Source organism: Ursus arctos, unplaced genomic scaffold (genome assembly GCF_023065955.2).
Source record: "Ursus arctos isolate Adak ecotype North America unplaced genomic scaffold, UrsArc2.0 scaffold_1, whole genome shotgun sequence".
Taxonomy (NCBI): domain Eukaryota; kingdom Metazoa; phylum Chordata; class Mammalia; order Carnivora; family Ursidae; genus Ursus; species Ursus arctos.
The window spans coordinates 95,711,713-95,726,705 of NW_026622763.1; the positions used below are offsets into that span (position 1 = coordinate 95,711,713).

General features: G+C 43.8%; 1 non-coding gene across 1 annotated transcript; it reads right to left on the minus strand.

Moving 5' to 3' along the window:
* Positions 1-282: 282 nt before the first annotated feature.
* On the minus strand, positions 283-432 carry LOC113250940 (U12 minor spliceosomal RNA). Its single transcript, XR_003314266.1, has one exon. It is a non-coding gene; the product is annotated as a U12 minor spliceosomal RNA (small nuclear RNA).
* Positions 433-14,993: the final 14,561 nt, after the last annotated feature.

Genomic DNA, 14,993 nt, shown 5'->3' on the forward strand with positions numbered 1-14,993 from the left:
AAGAATGAATCCAAGGTTTCTTTCTTCCTTTCCTTTCCTTCTTTCTTTTCTTTCTTTCTTTCCTTCTCTTTCTTTCTTTCTTTCTTTCTTTCTTTCTTTCTTTCTTTCTTTCTTTCTCTTTCCTTCTTTCTTTCTTTCTTTCTTTCTTTCTCTCTCTTTCTCTTTCTTTCTTTCTTTCTTTCTTTCTTTCTTTCTTTCTTTCTTTCTTTCTTTCTTTCTCTTTCCTTCTTACTCTCATTTACTACCTTCATACCACTCTACTCCTTCCTTGTCAAAGAGGGATGGGCAAATCACGACTCCTAGGCACCCCACAAAGTAGTCCGCTCATCTCAGAGGCAACATTTGCCCACTCAAAAATTCATCTCACATTAGCAGTGAGAATTCGGGCATCATCCCGAATCGTCATTTTCCTTACTCATCAGTTTAAGGCATCCAACAGTTGTTTCTTTAAAAACAAAATGAAATTTTAAAAATCTAGAAAAACCATCATGTAATCTGGTGGTTCTCAACACGGGTGACTTTGCCCACCCCTTCCCCCAGGGGACATATGGCAATGTCTGGAGATATTTATGGTTGTTGCAGTTGGGTAACAACAGAGGCTACTGGCATCTCATGGGTAGAGGGAGGGTTGCTGCCAGACATGCCAGGACAGGCCCCACAACCAAGAACTGTTTGACCCAAAACATCAGTAGTGCCCGGGCTGATAAAACCTGGTCTGATCTGATCACGAAAAAGGATGGGAATTACATATAAATAAGAATGAGGATGGAGAAGTAATCTGACTCAAAGGCATTTGAAAAATTATAGAACACTTTACTCAAATCTGAGCCAATCACTTTGAGAATCTGTATGTAATTAATGATTTTCTCAGAAAACGTGAGTTTTCCAAAAGAAACTATAGAAAACGTTGAGCTTCTAACCAAATTATCATGGAAGAAATAGAGGAAATTGCAAGAAAAGACAAAACAGTGAGCGAATGAGAGAGAATTCTATCAACATTTTAAAGAACGGATGCTTTCAATGTAATTTGAGTTGTTCCAGAGCATATAGTAAGGAAAAAAAAATCCTCCTTTTTTTTTTTTTTTAAATCAGAGTTAACAAGTTAATACCAAAACCTTACAAAGAAAACCTGTGGGGAAAAAAAATTACAGGAGAATCTCAGTTATAATTATCAATGTATTAAAAGAAAGTATTAGCCAGAAGATTCTATTAGTACTTTAAAGCAATAACGCATGATTCCAGGTGGGATTCATATTGGTGATGAATATTAGGAAATCCAATATAGTTTACCACTTCAATAAATCACAGAAAAATAATATGATAATCGTCATGATTTCTGAAAGGCAATTGTTAAAATTCAACATCTGAAAAAACTTCCATGTCTGTCCTTTAAAAAAAAGAATATATAGATATTTCCATATCATGATTTTATGTACCATAAAACATTCTACGAGATACACATACATACATGTATATATATATAGGTATGTTCAGTTAATTGTAAACATATGTATTAAATATATGCTTTAAAATATATGCTTTTAAAGTTACAAATTAAATATAAGAAAGAAAAGAAAACCTCTTCCCCAAGATAGACCATTCCAAATATCTCATAGCCCAGGATACAGAAACTATTTCAGAAGTACACACACAACTCAAACAGAACCAAGAGCTCTCATCGAGAATTGTAGGTTATACTTGGAAAGAGGCTTTTTCTGTCATTGTTCTGACTCTAAATTTGTGACTACAGAGCCTGAACAAACCTTCAGAGGTGTGCAGAATCCAGTGGGATGTATTCACAAAATTATTAGGGTTTTGGTCCTGCAAAATAAGAAGGATATGAAAGGGGCCCCTGGGTGTCTCAGTCAGTTAAGCTTTCAACTTTTGATTTCAGCTCAGATCATGATCTCAGGGTTGTGAGATCAAGCCCCGCACTGGGTGTGGAGCCTGCTTAAGATTCTCCCATGCTCTCTTCCCTCTATCCTTCCCCCTACTTCTTCTTTAAAGAAGAAGAAGAAGAAGGAGAAGGAGAAGGAGAAGGAGAAGAAGAAGAAAGATACGAAAAAAACTCAGAATAGAATAAAAGTGAATCCAATCAAATGTTGAAAGCATCTGGGCGGGGGCTATATCTCTAACCTGATTTCAGAATTAAATAATGTATAATTTGAAGAGGGCTGTAAGTCCATCCCATTTGATACGCATGGACTTGAAGTCTCTCTTGGTTTAGCAGCCATTAAAGAGGGCTTTGTCTGTCCCATGTGGATGGTGAGAAACCCACCCTTCCAGCGTGCTACTCCAGATCTTATCTCCTGGCCAAGACTTCAGGTTGTATGCAACCTCATTAAATATGGAAAGAAAACCAATCTGTACACATTGAATATTTTAAGCATTGGTAATGCTGAAGAGACTCTGAGTACTTAACAGATTAACAGCTACTCCAAAGTAAAAAGGCATTTGGGTAATTGATTTAGACTTGCATTTTTAGGATGAAAGGAACAAGAAAACTTGACTAATGTTGTAAACAGTATAAGACCATTTAGGAGAATTTATGACTCTCCCCATATGTTCAGTTTTAATGTACTTGATTTATCAGAGTAGTATCTAAGAACTTGGGAAGGTTTGTTTGTTAATCAGACATTTGAAGGACTTCAAGGAAAATTAAATATATTGAATCTATAAATGCAGTTTAAATGTTTAAGGGAATTTTATTAGATTATACAAGCACTCTTAAAAGTAACTGTCAAAATTTGCTAGCTTTATAAATAGATGATAAGACTTGTAATTTAATTTGTAAAGCATAAGGAAGAATTAGGCTTCTACGTTTATAACTTATTACCGTTACTAATGTGACTAGAAAGGAATTTATAACCTATTAAAGTTACAAATTTTACTAAAGTCACATTTTAAATTTTGTGTATGCTGATTAATCTCTGAGTAATCTTGTTTGAGTACAAACTACCCCCTTAATGGCATCAAAACACTCTGCCCGTGGAGATCACAAGCCGCAAAGATCCACTAGCCTGGAGAGCCCTGGGGCCATTAGCTACTAGAGAGGAAGTCAACCCTGGAACGAGGCCAATCGATGCAAAAGGCACCAAGAGATGAAACGATGATCTCTTTAAACCTCTGTATTCCACCATGCCTGAAGTCTGACTGCCCTGAATGTTTGTGAGTCAATACAGTCCTCCTTTATGCTTACGTTACTTTGAGTTCAGTTTTTCTCATTTGCAAATAAAAGCTCAAGTGTTTGCAGCTCAGAGCATCTCCCCTCTTGTGATCTTTCCTTCTCTCCCAGCTTGAAATTGACAGGTGACGTTAGGGCAACAGATCTTTGATCTTATGGGTCAGTTTATCCGGACAGAGGTAAACTGTTCGTAGTTCATTTTTCACGAGACTAAAAAAGAGTCAGGCAAGTTAAATGCTTTTTGTATGTCAGTGGAACTCCTACAGCTGAGAGAGCAAAAAAGACAGGACACCAATAGGAAAATGGACAAGAAGGAAACGGGCATGTGGACAAGTGGACAAGTCGACAAACGGAAAATGGCCACGAATTCTATGCAATTCTCAGAAGAAAACGGACTCCGTGCTAGTATCAGAGAAAGGCAAATGTAAACCACCCTGAGATACTATTTTAACCCATCAGATGGTCAAAAATGCACAATTTGGATAAAATCATTTGTTGGTAGGGATGTGGGAAAACAAGAGCCCTTGCGCACTGTGAGTGGAACCATGGCTTGAGTGTTCATTTGGAGAGTGATCTGGCTCTCCAAGATTTTGTGAAATTGGGCCCATCATTACCCTCAGACACAGGTTTTCTACTGCTGAGTCTAGAGCCCCCCAGATTCACTCTCAGATGCCCAAGAGACCATATACTAAGGGGTTGACAACAGTGTTGGGGCTTCCAGGAGTTAGAAGGCACAGAGATGTCAGAGGCGCTTGGGTGGCTCAGTCAGTTAAGCATCTGCCTTCGGCTCAGGTCATGATCCTGGGGTCCTGGGATCGAGCCCCGCATAGGGCTCTCTGCTTGTGGGAATCCTGCTTCTCCGTCTCCCTCTGCTGCCACTCTCCTGCTTGCACACTTGCTCTCTCTCCCTCTCTCTGTCAAATAAATAAAAAATCTTAAAAAAAAAAAAAGAAAGAAACCCTGAAGAGGTCCACTAAAAAATGTGAAAGATAAGTAAAATGTGCACTATCCACACACTAGATCTCCGGGCAGAAGGAAGGAGAGGGGAAGGAAGGAATTGGCTGTACATACGGCAACATGGACAGATCTCAAAACCGTGGGTTGGCTGAAAAAAAGAAAGTATGAAACAGAATTGATTTGGGACACAATACCTTTTAAGTACATTTTCTAAAGCAGAAAGCAATACTATATGTTTCTCATGGACACACATATAAAGAAACTTACTGAAAGTCATCTGGGAAAGCAAATAGTAAATACACCAGACACAACGAACGGAATGAGACTGGGGAACAGGAGGGAAAAGAGAGGAAAATAAAATAAAATAAAATAAAATAAAATAAAATAAAATAAAATAAAATAAAATAAAATAAAATAAAATAATTTAAGAGGGACTGTGGGAGAGGATGATGGTGATGATATGCCATGAAATTAGAAGCATGATCGGCTCAATTCTATGCACCTAAGAGATCTTCATGATCATAATTTGAAATTGAAAGAGGAACAAAGTGAAAGCCAATGGAAGTAATATTTCCCTCAAAGGAAATGTGGGCATATGAGCTCAACGGGATGGCCGGCAAGCCCACGATTTACTGTGGATGCTAACCGTGGAGTAAAGTGGAAGTTTATGAAATAATATTTTGCGGCCATGACAGAGAGGAAATGGAACTCGGGATTACATAGAAACTAAGACTGTAACCACATAAAAAGAAGAAAAACTCACGAGAGCACAAGGAAACAGAAACAGTTGTATGATGAAGGGGACAAGGAGTAAAATCTCCTGTAATAATAAGTCATTCAAATTTTTTTTTGAAATAAGACTTAACACAATATATGAATAGATATTAAGAACAAGAATCAAGGGTGTCCGGCTGGCTCAGTCAGAAGGGCATGTGACTCTTGATCTCGGGGTCATGAGTTCAAGCCCCATGTTGGGTAAAAAGATTACTTAAATTAAAACTTTAGGGGCGCCTGGGTGGCACAGCGGTTAAGCACCTGCCTTCGGCTCAGGGCGTGATCCCGGTGTTCTGGGATCGAGTCCCACATCAGGCTCTTTCGTTATGAGCCTGCTTCTTCCTCTCCCACTCCCCCTGCTTGTGTTCCCTCTCTCGCTGGCTGTCTCTATCTCTGTCAAATAAATAAATAAAATCTTTAAAAAAAAAAAAACTTTAAAAAATATACACAAAAAAATAAAAACAAGAATCACATCACAACTGGCCTTCTTCGAAGCCAAATATGGGTTTTTGACTTACTTGCTTATTTTGTTAAAATGACAGTAGCTAGTCTTCTGCCCCTTCCCCCAAGCAACCCCTTCAAGCACCGAAGGCCCAGACACTGAGAAAGACCTCAGAAGGGATGGAAAGAAATCTGACAAAATGTGGACATCTCCTCCTGCTAGGTGCACTTACATGGGTATGCATGATGTTAATTCCCTGTACTCTTTTGCGTCTTTGAAGTATTGCATAATTAAAAGTAAAAATAAGTCCGTGTGATACGATGCAACATGCCGAGCTCAGAATCTGGCCTGGAGCAGCCATGCAGAAACCTTTGGTCCTTTTTCCCCATCCGTGCTTTCCTTCCTCCTGGATTTCTGTGGCACCTTCCAGGCGGACTCAGGCATATGTCATCCCTCACCTGCCAACACCTGTCACTCTTTGCCCTGCTCATGGTTTTTCACCTGTTCCAGACTTGCCCGCTACCATTGTTAAAGTGGTCAAGCTCTTGTTGGAACCATTGGTCATTTCTGTTCTTCTCAGTGGAAGGTAGAGGAACCCAGCCATCTGGGGCTGAAACTCTGGGAGGAGGAACAGAAGAGAAGCAGCCCCAAGGGCAGCAGCCATCCAGGAGCTTAGCCCCAGTTGCTGCCCCGGAATAGTGCTGACCCCATTACTATTCCTACTGCCACCACCACCGGCGGCCCTGATGCAGGTCACCCAGGCAGGCGCACTTTGTTCTTGGCTCTGGGGCCTTTTGTTGGCAGCGGTCTAAGATGCCTCTGCCCAGCCCCTGTGACTTTGGGATGTTCTAGTGAAAAGGGTCAAATGTGGGAAAGAAAATTCTGGAACTTGACCACCAGCAAGAGCCAGATATGGCTGACAATGACTCTTCCCAGTTCTGCCCGGAGGAGACCCAGTCTGTGGTTCCAGCACAGCCTGCAGGAGCCCTTGAGGGCGGGAGCCTGGGTGAGAGAGGAAGAAGAAGAGAGGCTCCCCCACTGCCCTCTACTGAACAGTCTTCTTGACTTTGCCCCTAGTCCGTGAACAACCTGGCCTCACTTCTTGTTGTCTCCTGTCAGATACCCCAAGACTCCAAACATAAAATGACAAGATGCAAATGAAAGCTTCATTACCCAGGATTACAATAGGTGTCACACCCTGCTTGGATCCAGGGCTCTTGACCCTTGGGTCTTTGTGTCACTCTTGACATTCTTTTGGTTCTATTGCCCATCTCTCTCTGACTTCTCCTCCTCCTTTTCCTCCCCCTCGTCCTTCTTCTCTCTTTCTTCATTATCTCTCTGATTATTGACCACACACACATGCTGAGTTCATAGAAATTTCCAAGGCTTCCCTGAAAGATACAGATAGTTGACAGGCTTCCTGCTTCTGAAAGAGCTTCCAATTTAGCTGGGAGAGTAAGAACCCCAGGAGACGGCGTGCACCTGTGCTGAGCATCAAGTGAAAGTTGTGTACAAAGCCTGAGTGATACCCAAGTCATAGGGCATTAGAGCGTTCTTGGACAGTGACGGAGAGATTTGTCCATCTCCTGACCAGGTAGGAACTCAGTCCGGGGCGTCAGGAAAGTGGAAAGGTCACTGAGAAGGCTCAAACGTCAAGGTGGCCATGGAAGCTTTTAATGGCACAAGAATTTCTTCCCTTTCGACCACTCAATTGCTAGCATTTTTTTTTTTTTTCAGAGCTAGACGCTAGAAGGAATGCTGTAATTATGCGGAATAAGAGGGTATGATTTCAGAGAGGGCCTCCAACATACTATGCCGAAACTAACCCAGAAATAAATAACCATACCCAAGAAATCGACCTTCCTCTGACAGAGAGAGATGCCGGTGAACAGGAACATGGATGCCATGTCTTCTGGAAGCCCTAATGAAGCTGTTACCCAAATATCATCACAGAGCCACTAAACTAAAGCATTCCCATCTTCCCAGCCCTGTTCCCACACAAGTTCCGATGAGCCATGTTAGAACAGGAAGGAGTCATTTTAACATTAGTCTCAGGATGTAATTTCCGGGCTGAGTCCCCAGTGTTTCCCCCCAGAAGAGGAGGGCTGGTACGTATCCGCTCAGGATGCCATTCAAACTAACAGTTCAGATGCCCTCGTGTGACCAGGATGTTCTTCCTTTTAAATGCTAGGTAGCTTATACATTTTAGGATCCTGGCTTGTTCTTTACTTTTCTAAGTTGTTGCTGAGAATATCTGAATGAGGCCTAGATTCGTCTTTCTAACCAATAAAAACAAAAGGCCTGGATTTGCCCCCTACAAATACACACCCCTTCCATGCTTGGCAAAGAAGGTTTCTGTACAATGTTAGTTAGCAACATGACAAGTTAAGGGTGCTGGGGATGAAGGACAGAGGGTGAGGACAGGGCTTAAATCAGGGCTCATCAAAGGCCAGGAAGAACTATTAGGAGGACAACAGCCTTTCATGAAAATAGTGTCCCGGCCACCCATGGACAGCCTTCAAGAAGCACACAAATTACGGAGACAACTGACGAGAAAGAAATGAGTGAAAAGTGCACAGGGGTGGCTGGCATTTCAAGCCATGGTCTTCCTTTTTTGGGGGGAAAGCTAGTTTCTGAAGCATAAAAAATGGTTCCTGTTCATTTAGAGTCAATGTGAAGTTTTTCCTGCCAGTAATATTTTGCTTATTTTAATTTCTAGTCTTTGGGAATGTTCCCTCTGGATAAGATTTACAAAATATTTAGCCTGATTTTATAATAATCCTCTCCTCCAAAAAAAAAAAAAAAAGTGCTAAATCAAACCAGGAGGCAGCTCCAATCATCTCTGACAATGAAACTCAGAGCAATTTTTAGTATTTCCCTTGAAGGGATGTCTAGGATAACTTGGAGTTCCTTCGATTTCATCTAACAGGTGGCCAGATATTTTCGGTATCTGGCCCAGAAGCTGCCAGGTTCAGTTTATCTAAGAATAGGTGTGGCTAGAGACCAGAAACACTGGCCCCCTTCCCTAGCTTCTAAGGGTTTGGGATGGGTTTTCTTGCCCATTTTGGTTTAATGCAGATTTTTAAAAAATTTTAGTACAAGTTTTTGTAAATACATGTAAAGCAACATAAGAAAATGAAAGAATTGATCAAAAGCCATCTAGGGAAGCTAATCCTTATTTAAATGAGGCATTACACAATCAGCTCCCAGAATAAAAACACTTCTATTTCTGATCACAAGGTGGCAATAGTACCCTACTCATTTAATAGGAAGACTCCAATGCTCTGGGAATTTGCAAACACATTAAAAAGGTGAGAGTGTATATTGCAGGTGCGTGACACCTTTTCCCTGTTCAAGCCAAGATTTTTTCAATGAAACCGAATTAAACTGGATGAATATTTACTGCATGTTACTTTCAAGGAAGCCCAAGGCTTCTGGGCTTCAATGTAGACCTCCCAGCATTATTTCAACACAGTCTAGGCTTCTAGAACAAGATGAAATCTTGAGTGGGGCCCTGACACCGTCTGGGGTTGCACTGGCTTGGAGACTCCAACAAGACATGGTTTTGGAAGCTTCCCAGAGAAGAATAGTCGAAAATGGGCTCTTTGTGGCAAATGATCACGATGGCAGGGGTTCCTTCAAGTCAGCCTCATTCTTTCCTGTTCTTGCAGACAATCACAGAACTCCAGCCGGCCTGGCTTGAACCCGACCTCCCACCAATCACACTGCCTCCATGCGGCCCCTGCTCTGACCCCTCAGACTCGATATCTTCCCTGAGTTGCAAGTGGCTGTGATACTTTGAGAAATGGTTTGGGACTGCCAACCCCATTCCCTCTGAGTGGTAGCTCCTTACCCACTTCCCTTAATGTCATTCATGCTTTGTCTCTGGGCTGTGTCTTTCTGCTCCCAGCCTGCCCATTAGATGGGGACACTGGCATAGCCCACCCACTGGAAGCCCACCCACTTGCTGAAACCAAACCTTAATTTTTACATTTTTTTAAAAGTGCATTTCAATGTGAAGCAATTAACTTGAGTCCTTTTCAACAACTACTAGAATAGAATATCATGAAGAATATATTTCTTCTTTAAAAAAAAAAGGTTTTATTTATTTATTTGTCAGAGAGAGAGAGAGAGCACACAAGCAGGGGGAGCAGCAGGCAGAGGGAGAAGCAGACTCCCTGCTGAGCGAGAAGCCTGACGCAGGACTCGATCCCAGGACCCTGGGATCATGACCTGAGCCAAAGGCAGATACTTCACCGACTGAGCCACCCAGGCGTCCCAAGAATACATATTTCTTCAGCTCACCTGATCTAGTGATAACCCAGTAAATGTAGGTCTGTTTAGCTCGATGAAATTTTGTGTGTAGGTATTTTTCATTCATTCAGAACGTAATCTCTCATTTTTCTCTCCAACGAGAAGTATATGTACACCATTGCACACCCACTTTCTTTCTCACCACGCTCATTCTCTCCAGCACTGCTGTGTTCTTTTAACTGCTCCAAGCCACCTCCCTTAAAAACTACCAGGCCCCTTTGTGGTTCTCCAGAGCCACGCTAGTTGATAATCCTAAGTAAGAAATTTACCAGCAGAATGTTCTCAGGCAAGTGACCCAGCCCAGCTAAAACAGCCCCAGCTCAGGGTGCCGGGGTGGCTCAGTCGTTTGAGCGTCTGCCTTCGGCTCGGGTCACGATCCCCGGGTCTGGGATTGGGTCTCGCATCAGGCTTCTTGCTCAGTGGGGACCCTGCTTCTCCCTCTCCCTCTGCCACTCCCCCTGCTTGTGCTCTCTTTCTGACAAATAAATAAATAAAATTAAAAAAACAAAACCAAAACAGCACTAGCTCAAAAGGCTCTGAGCTCATACATGTGACAGAGGCCAAGCACAGAACAGGTGCTCACCGTTCACGTTCTTACTGTTCGGTATGTCTGGCAGTAGTGTCTCCATATGTATTAAGAATGTCTTTTTTTTTCTGATGCCTTGACATCTGGGGTCTTGCTGGCCCTGGAGAGACTGCCCCTTTCAGGGCTGGCCAATTCGTCGAGAGAGAGTTCAAGACTCACCCGAGACCATGCCTTTCACACGCAAACCAACCAATCCGGAGCCCACATCCCCACTACCTCCTTTCCCGGCTCACACAGGGCTCTCACATGGGGCCTCTATTACCCCATCCTAATTACCCCCAGACAGGGACCAGACAGCTAGATACACCCCTACACTCAGAGCTTGGTGAAATCATTCAAACTAGCCAATCCTAAATCTGCACTCCTTGCTTTACGTGTTCCCTACCACAGAGACCACAATAAAGGCTCTTGCCCACAGTCCCTGCTCCCTGCCCCCTGACCAACTCTGGGGCTTCCCCCACGTGGCCCTCCATCACGCGGCCTGTCCCTTCCTCTTGGGGACTGTGAGTGACAAGCTCTCTGTTCAGTGGCAGTCATCTCACCACCCTTCAAAAGTAATAAAACCTACATTAAAAATTATTGTAACAAGATTCATGGCAGCCTTGAAATATTGATATTTTCCGTGTTGTTAGAATAAAATCTAACACGATTGCCAATATAAGGTGTAAAATGATTATTTAATGTCTGTTGTGAAACCAACACCCTATTGTGTGATTTGGGGAATACAATAATTTAAGACAATCTTTCCCTTTCCTGATTTCACCACCTCTTAGAGGAATGCAATACAGGTGCAACATAAAAAAAACAAAAAAACAAAAACAAAAACAAAACAGAAATCGCAGGACCAGACCACGATCAGGGCAGTTAGGGAGGTACAAAGAAATCACAGGAGGGCAATAAAAGTACAGATGTATTGGAGGACGAGATTGCCGTTGCTGACGGACTCCAACATTTTTTTTCTCTTATGCATTCTGCCTTTCTTTGTTCTATACAACTAAGCCTTTCCAGCGTTAATGTGGAGATAGATACACTTAACAATCACTCTTCAAAAAAGACTAGCACTTTCTCGATTAGTTCCAGTAAACCATGCCCACCTGACAAGATTCAGATGGTTCTGTAAAGCAAATGATGAATCTTCACGGCACGCAATTCCTTCTGGGACAGCAATGAAGTGTCAGAACTTGTTTATACGTGGAACACTCACGTACATACGCAGGGAACTTGTATTCGGCTGCCCGCTCGCCTGGCCTCGTGACAATTTAGTAGACTGCCTGTCTGTTTAGCATGAAGTTTACCTGGCAACGAACATGAGAAGTGTTCGGAGATCTTTTAAAATCCTGCCATTTTATCATTTGACTGCCTCCGTGGGTTATCTCTTTTTTCACTTAAGGGTAACTTTTATGATGATGTGAGGACTCACGTAACATTAATATCCGTGAAGCATCTGCGTACCCTTATGATGTTTTACATTCTGCACAAGAGGACTGCGGGGATTCCCAGCGTAGGATTTCTAGGTGGCCCACGAAGACTTCTCCTGGAGGCTCACTTCCAACAGCAAGTGTCCTTCCTGCCTTGTCCCTGTTGCTGTCCCCTCCACTTCTTTGAGGTCAAAATAACCCTGACACAATATGATTTGCCATCCACTGACCCCTTCCTTCTGTGCCCTTGCAAATGCTCCAGAGGTCCCTGCTCACCCATCTGATGCCCCGTGTGAATGAGAAGCATGGCGCCTTTGCTCTCAGCTCTCGGGGCTACCTCTGGGAATCTGTCCTCTGCAACACCTGTATCCCATATGATGAGACCCTGCTTGCACCTGTAAAAGAGGGGTACCTTCCTTGCCTATCTCAGTGAACACTGGGTGCCTGTCTCCAGGACTGTTCCGCAGTCAGTAACATAGGACCAAAGTTTGTGACTGATTTGTATTTATTTTTATTAAATAGGATTCCCGGTTTTTCCCATCGTAACCTCACTTGCTATCACTTACATCCTGACCAACTTTCTTTCTTTTTTTTTTTAAGATTTTATTTATTTATTCAACAGAGATAGAGACAGCCAGCGAGAGAGGGAACACAAGCAGGGGGAGTGGGAGAGGAAGAAGCAGGCTCATAGCGGAGGAGCCTGATGCGGGGCTCGATCCCAGAACGCCGGGATCACGCCCTGAGCCAAAGGCAGACGCTTAACCGCTGTGCCACCCAGGCGCCCCTGACCAACTTTCTGAACAAGAACAAAAGGAGGACCCTGCCGCTGGCAGCATGGAAACATCCCCAGGTCTCAGCCCCTAACGGTGAGCTGGGATTTGTGGGCTGAGGTCATTTTGGGTTTTACATCCCTTTCCTTATTCTTCTAACCGTGGATATGTTTTTATTAAGAGAAGGACAGGGATGATGCAAAGGCACGAGTAGGGACGCTTGTAGCTACATTTGTGGAGTGCAGAATAATGCTGTGAACATTCCTGGGGTGTCAGGTAACAACTGTCAAGCCAAACTGATGAGGCAAATAACAACATGTGTCATTACAAATAATTAAATAAGGTTTTTATTTTATTTTATTTGAGACAGAGAGAGCACAAGCAGGGTGGAGGGGCAGGGGGAGAAGTAGACTCCCCATTGAGCAGGGAGCCCAACGTGGGGCTCGATCCCAGGACCCTGAGATCATGACCTGAGCTGAAGGCAGACGCTTAACTGACCGAGCCACCCAGGCGCCCCTCAAATAAAGTTTACACAGGTGTATTCTTCAGCACTCCCTACTTGTTCATATGCTTTGTGGAGTCAAAGTAATAAGATCTAAAACCATGTGTTAGATTTATAATACTAATTTTTTAACAATGAATTCTGAGATGTTTTTAATTTTCTGAATCACATAATTATAACATGTTTATTATGCCTTGTCTTCGCCAAACACACAGACACACAGACACACAGACACACACACACAGACACACACACACACACACACACACTACTTAATTTGGTGGGAGCTGATGGTGTTGAAATGTGAGCTTGTCTGTGGACACATGCCCCCCCCCCGCCCCCGCCAAGAACATCATCTCTCTGTGTTTCTAGGAAGAGTGTTGAGAACCATGGTGTATGAGTTTCCTACAGCTGCTGTAACAAATTTCCACAAACTCAGTGGCTTAAAACAAACACAAATTTATTATCTTACAATTCCAGTGGCCAGAGTCCGAAATGGGTATGACAGGGCTAAAACCAAGGCACTGGCCAGGCTGGCCCCTCCTGGGGGCACTAGGAAGGGTCCACTTCTTTGCCTTTGCACCTTCTGGAAGAAGCCTGCACTGCTCGGCTCCTGACTCTCCTCACTTCCCATCACCTGGCCTCCCGTGTCATGTCATGTCATCTGCCTCCCCTGTGGTCAAGGATCCTTCTGCCTCTTTCTTGTAAGGGCACATGTGATTACGTTTAGGGCCCACCTGGACAATCCAGAACCATCTGCCCATCTCAGGATCCCAGCCGCACGGTCCCTTTTACCACATCCAGTTGCTATTCCTTGATGCCAGGGACTGGGGACTGCACGTGGTTGGGCCAGACCACACGTGGTGATGTAACGTGGGGCGGGGACTTCGAGGCAGCCAGCCTGGACTCTACCTACTGGTTGCACCTGTTACTTACACTCTGTTTGCTTCCATCCCCTGATTTGTTAAATGCAGATAAAAATAGTACCTCCCTCGTAGGAGTCCCTGAGTTAATACATGTAAAAATCTTAGCATATGAATTGTACACTTAATAAGAAAATATTAGAACAGTGTCTCAGACATACTGCGCACTCATGGTGATTATTATTAATCCTTCTAAAGACCTGAGTGTCCCCTGGGGAAGACACACGCGTGCACGTACGCACACACACACACACACACACACACACCGATCTCACTGTTTCTTCCGCAAGGGCCTTACCTGAGTTCCAGGCCCAAGGCCAGCGGGCTCTGGCACCGACCCCATGTTGCCTAAGGCATCATACCTCAGATGCTCAGGGTCCTGCCCTTCTGCTCATGGCAGCTCATCCACAGGGCATCAGGGAACGCGGTTCAGCTCTTGTCACACTAAATAAAAGTTCCGGTCCTGTTGCCGTGGCCACCGGCCCCTGAGAGCAAGATCCTGAGCTGGTTCCTGCCCTTACTCAGGCTCCTGTGGCTGGCTTCTGTCCCGGCCAACTCACCCCTTTCTTCTCCCGTGGCTGTCCCCTGCCACTGACCAGAGACACACGCTCCTTTCTTCCTTCACGCGTTCTCCTGGGACAGAACTGTCCCCACAGTCACTCCCAGCTCCCAGAGGTGCTCACTCATGCTGTGGCAGCAGCTCTCGCTGGGTCTTCGTGTGATTGTGACCCAGGGATAAGGACACAGAAACTACAGAGCCATCGACTGAGAGAGGCAGAGCCTTCGGCTTCGGGTGAAAACTGGGCTCTGGCACCTCTTTCTTAGTGAGTTTAAAAATCTCTCTCACGGTTGCCTATTCCTGGACCCCTCCTCTTCACTCCACTGGGAGCTGGCAAACCTTTTACAGCCTCATGTGAGAACGGAGAGGATATTCGTTTATTTCACTATACACCTTGCTATTTTCATCCAGTTCCCTGGGCTTCCTGCAGAAGTCACCTTACAAAACCTAACACAGGCACAGAAAATACCATCTTAATTTTAGCACGACGGAGGACAGAAATATGCCTGTAGTATAACTGCACGGAGCCCAACACATTAAATTTAACCTACTAAATTTACAGGG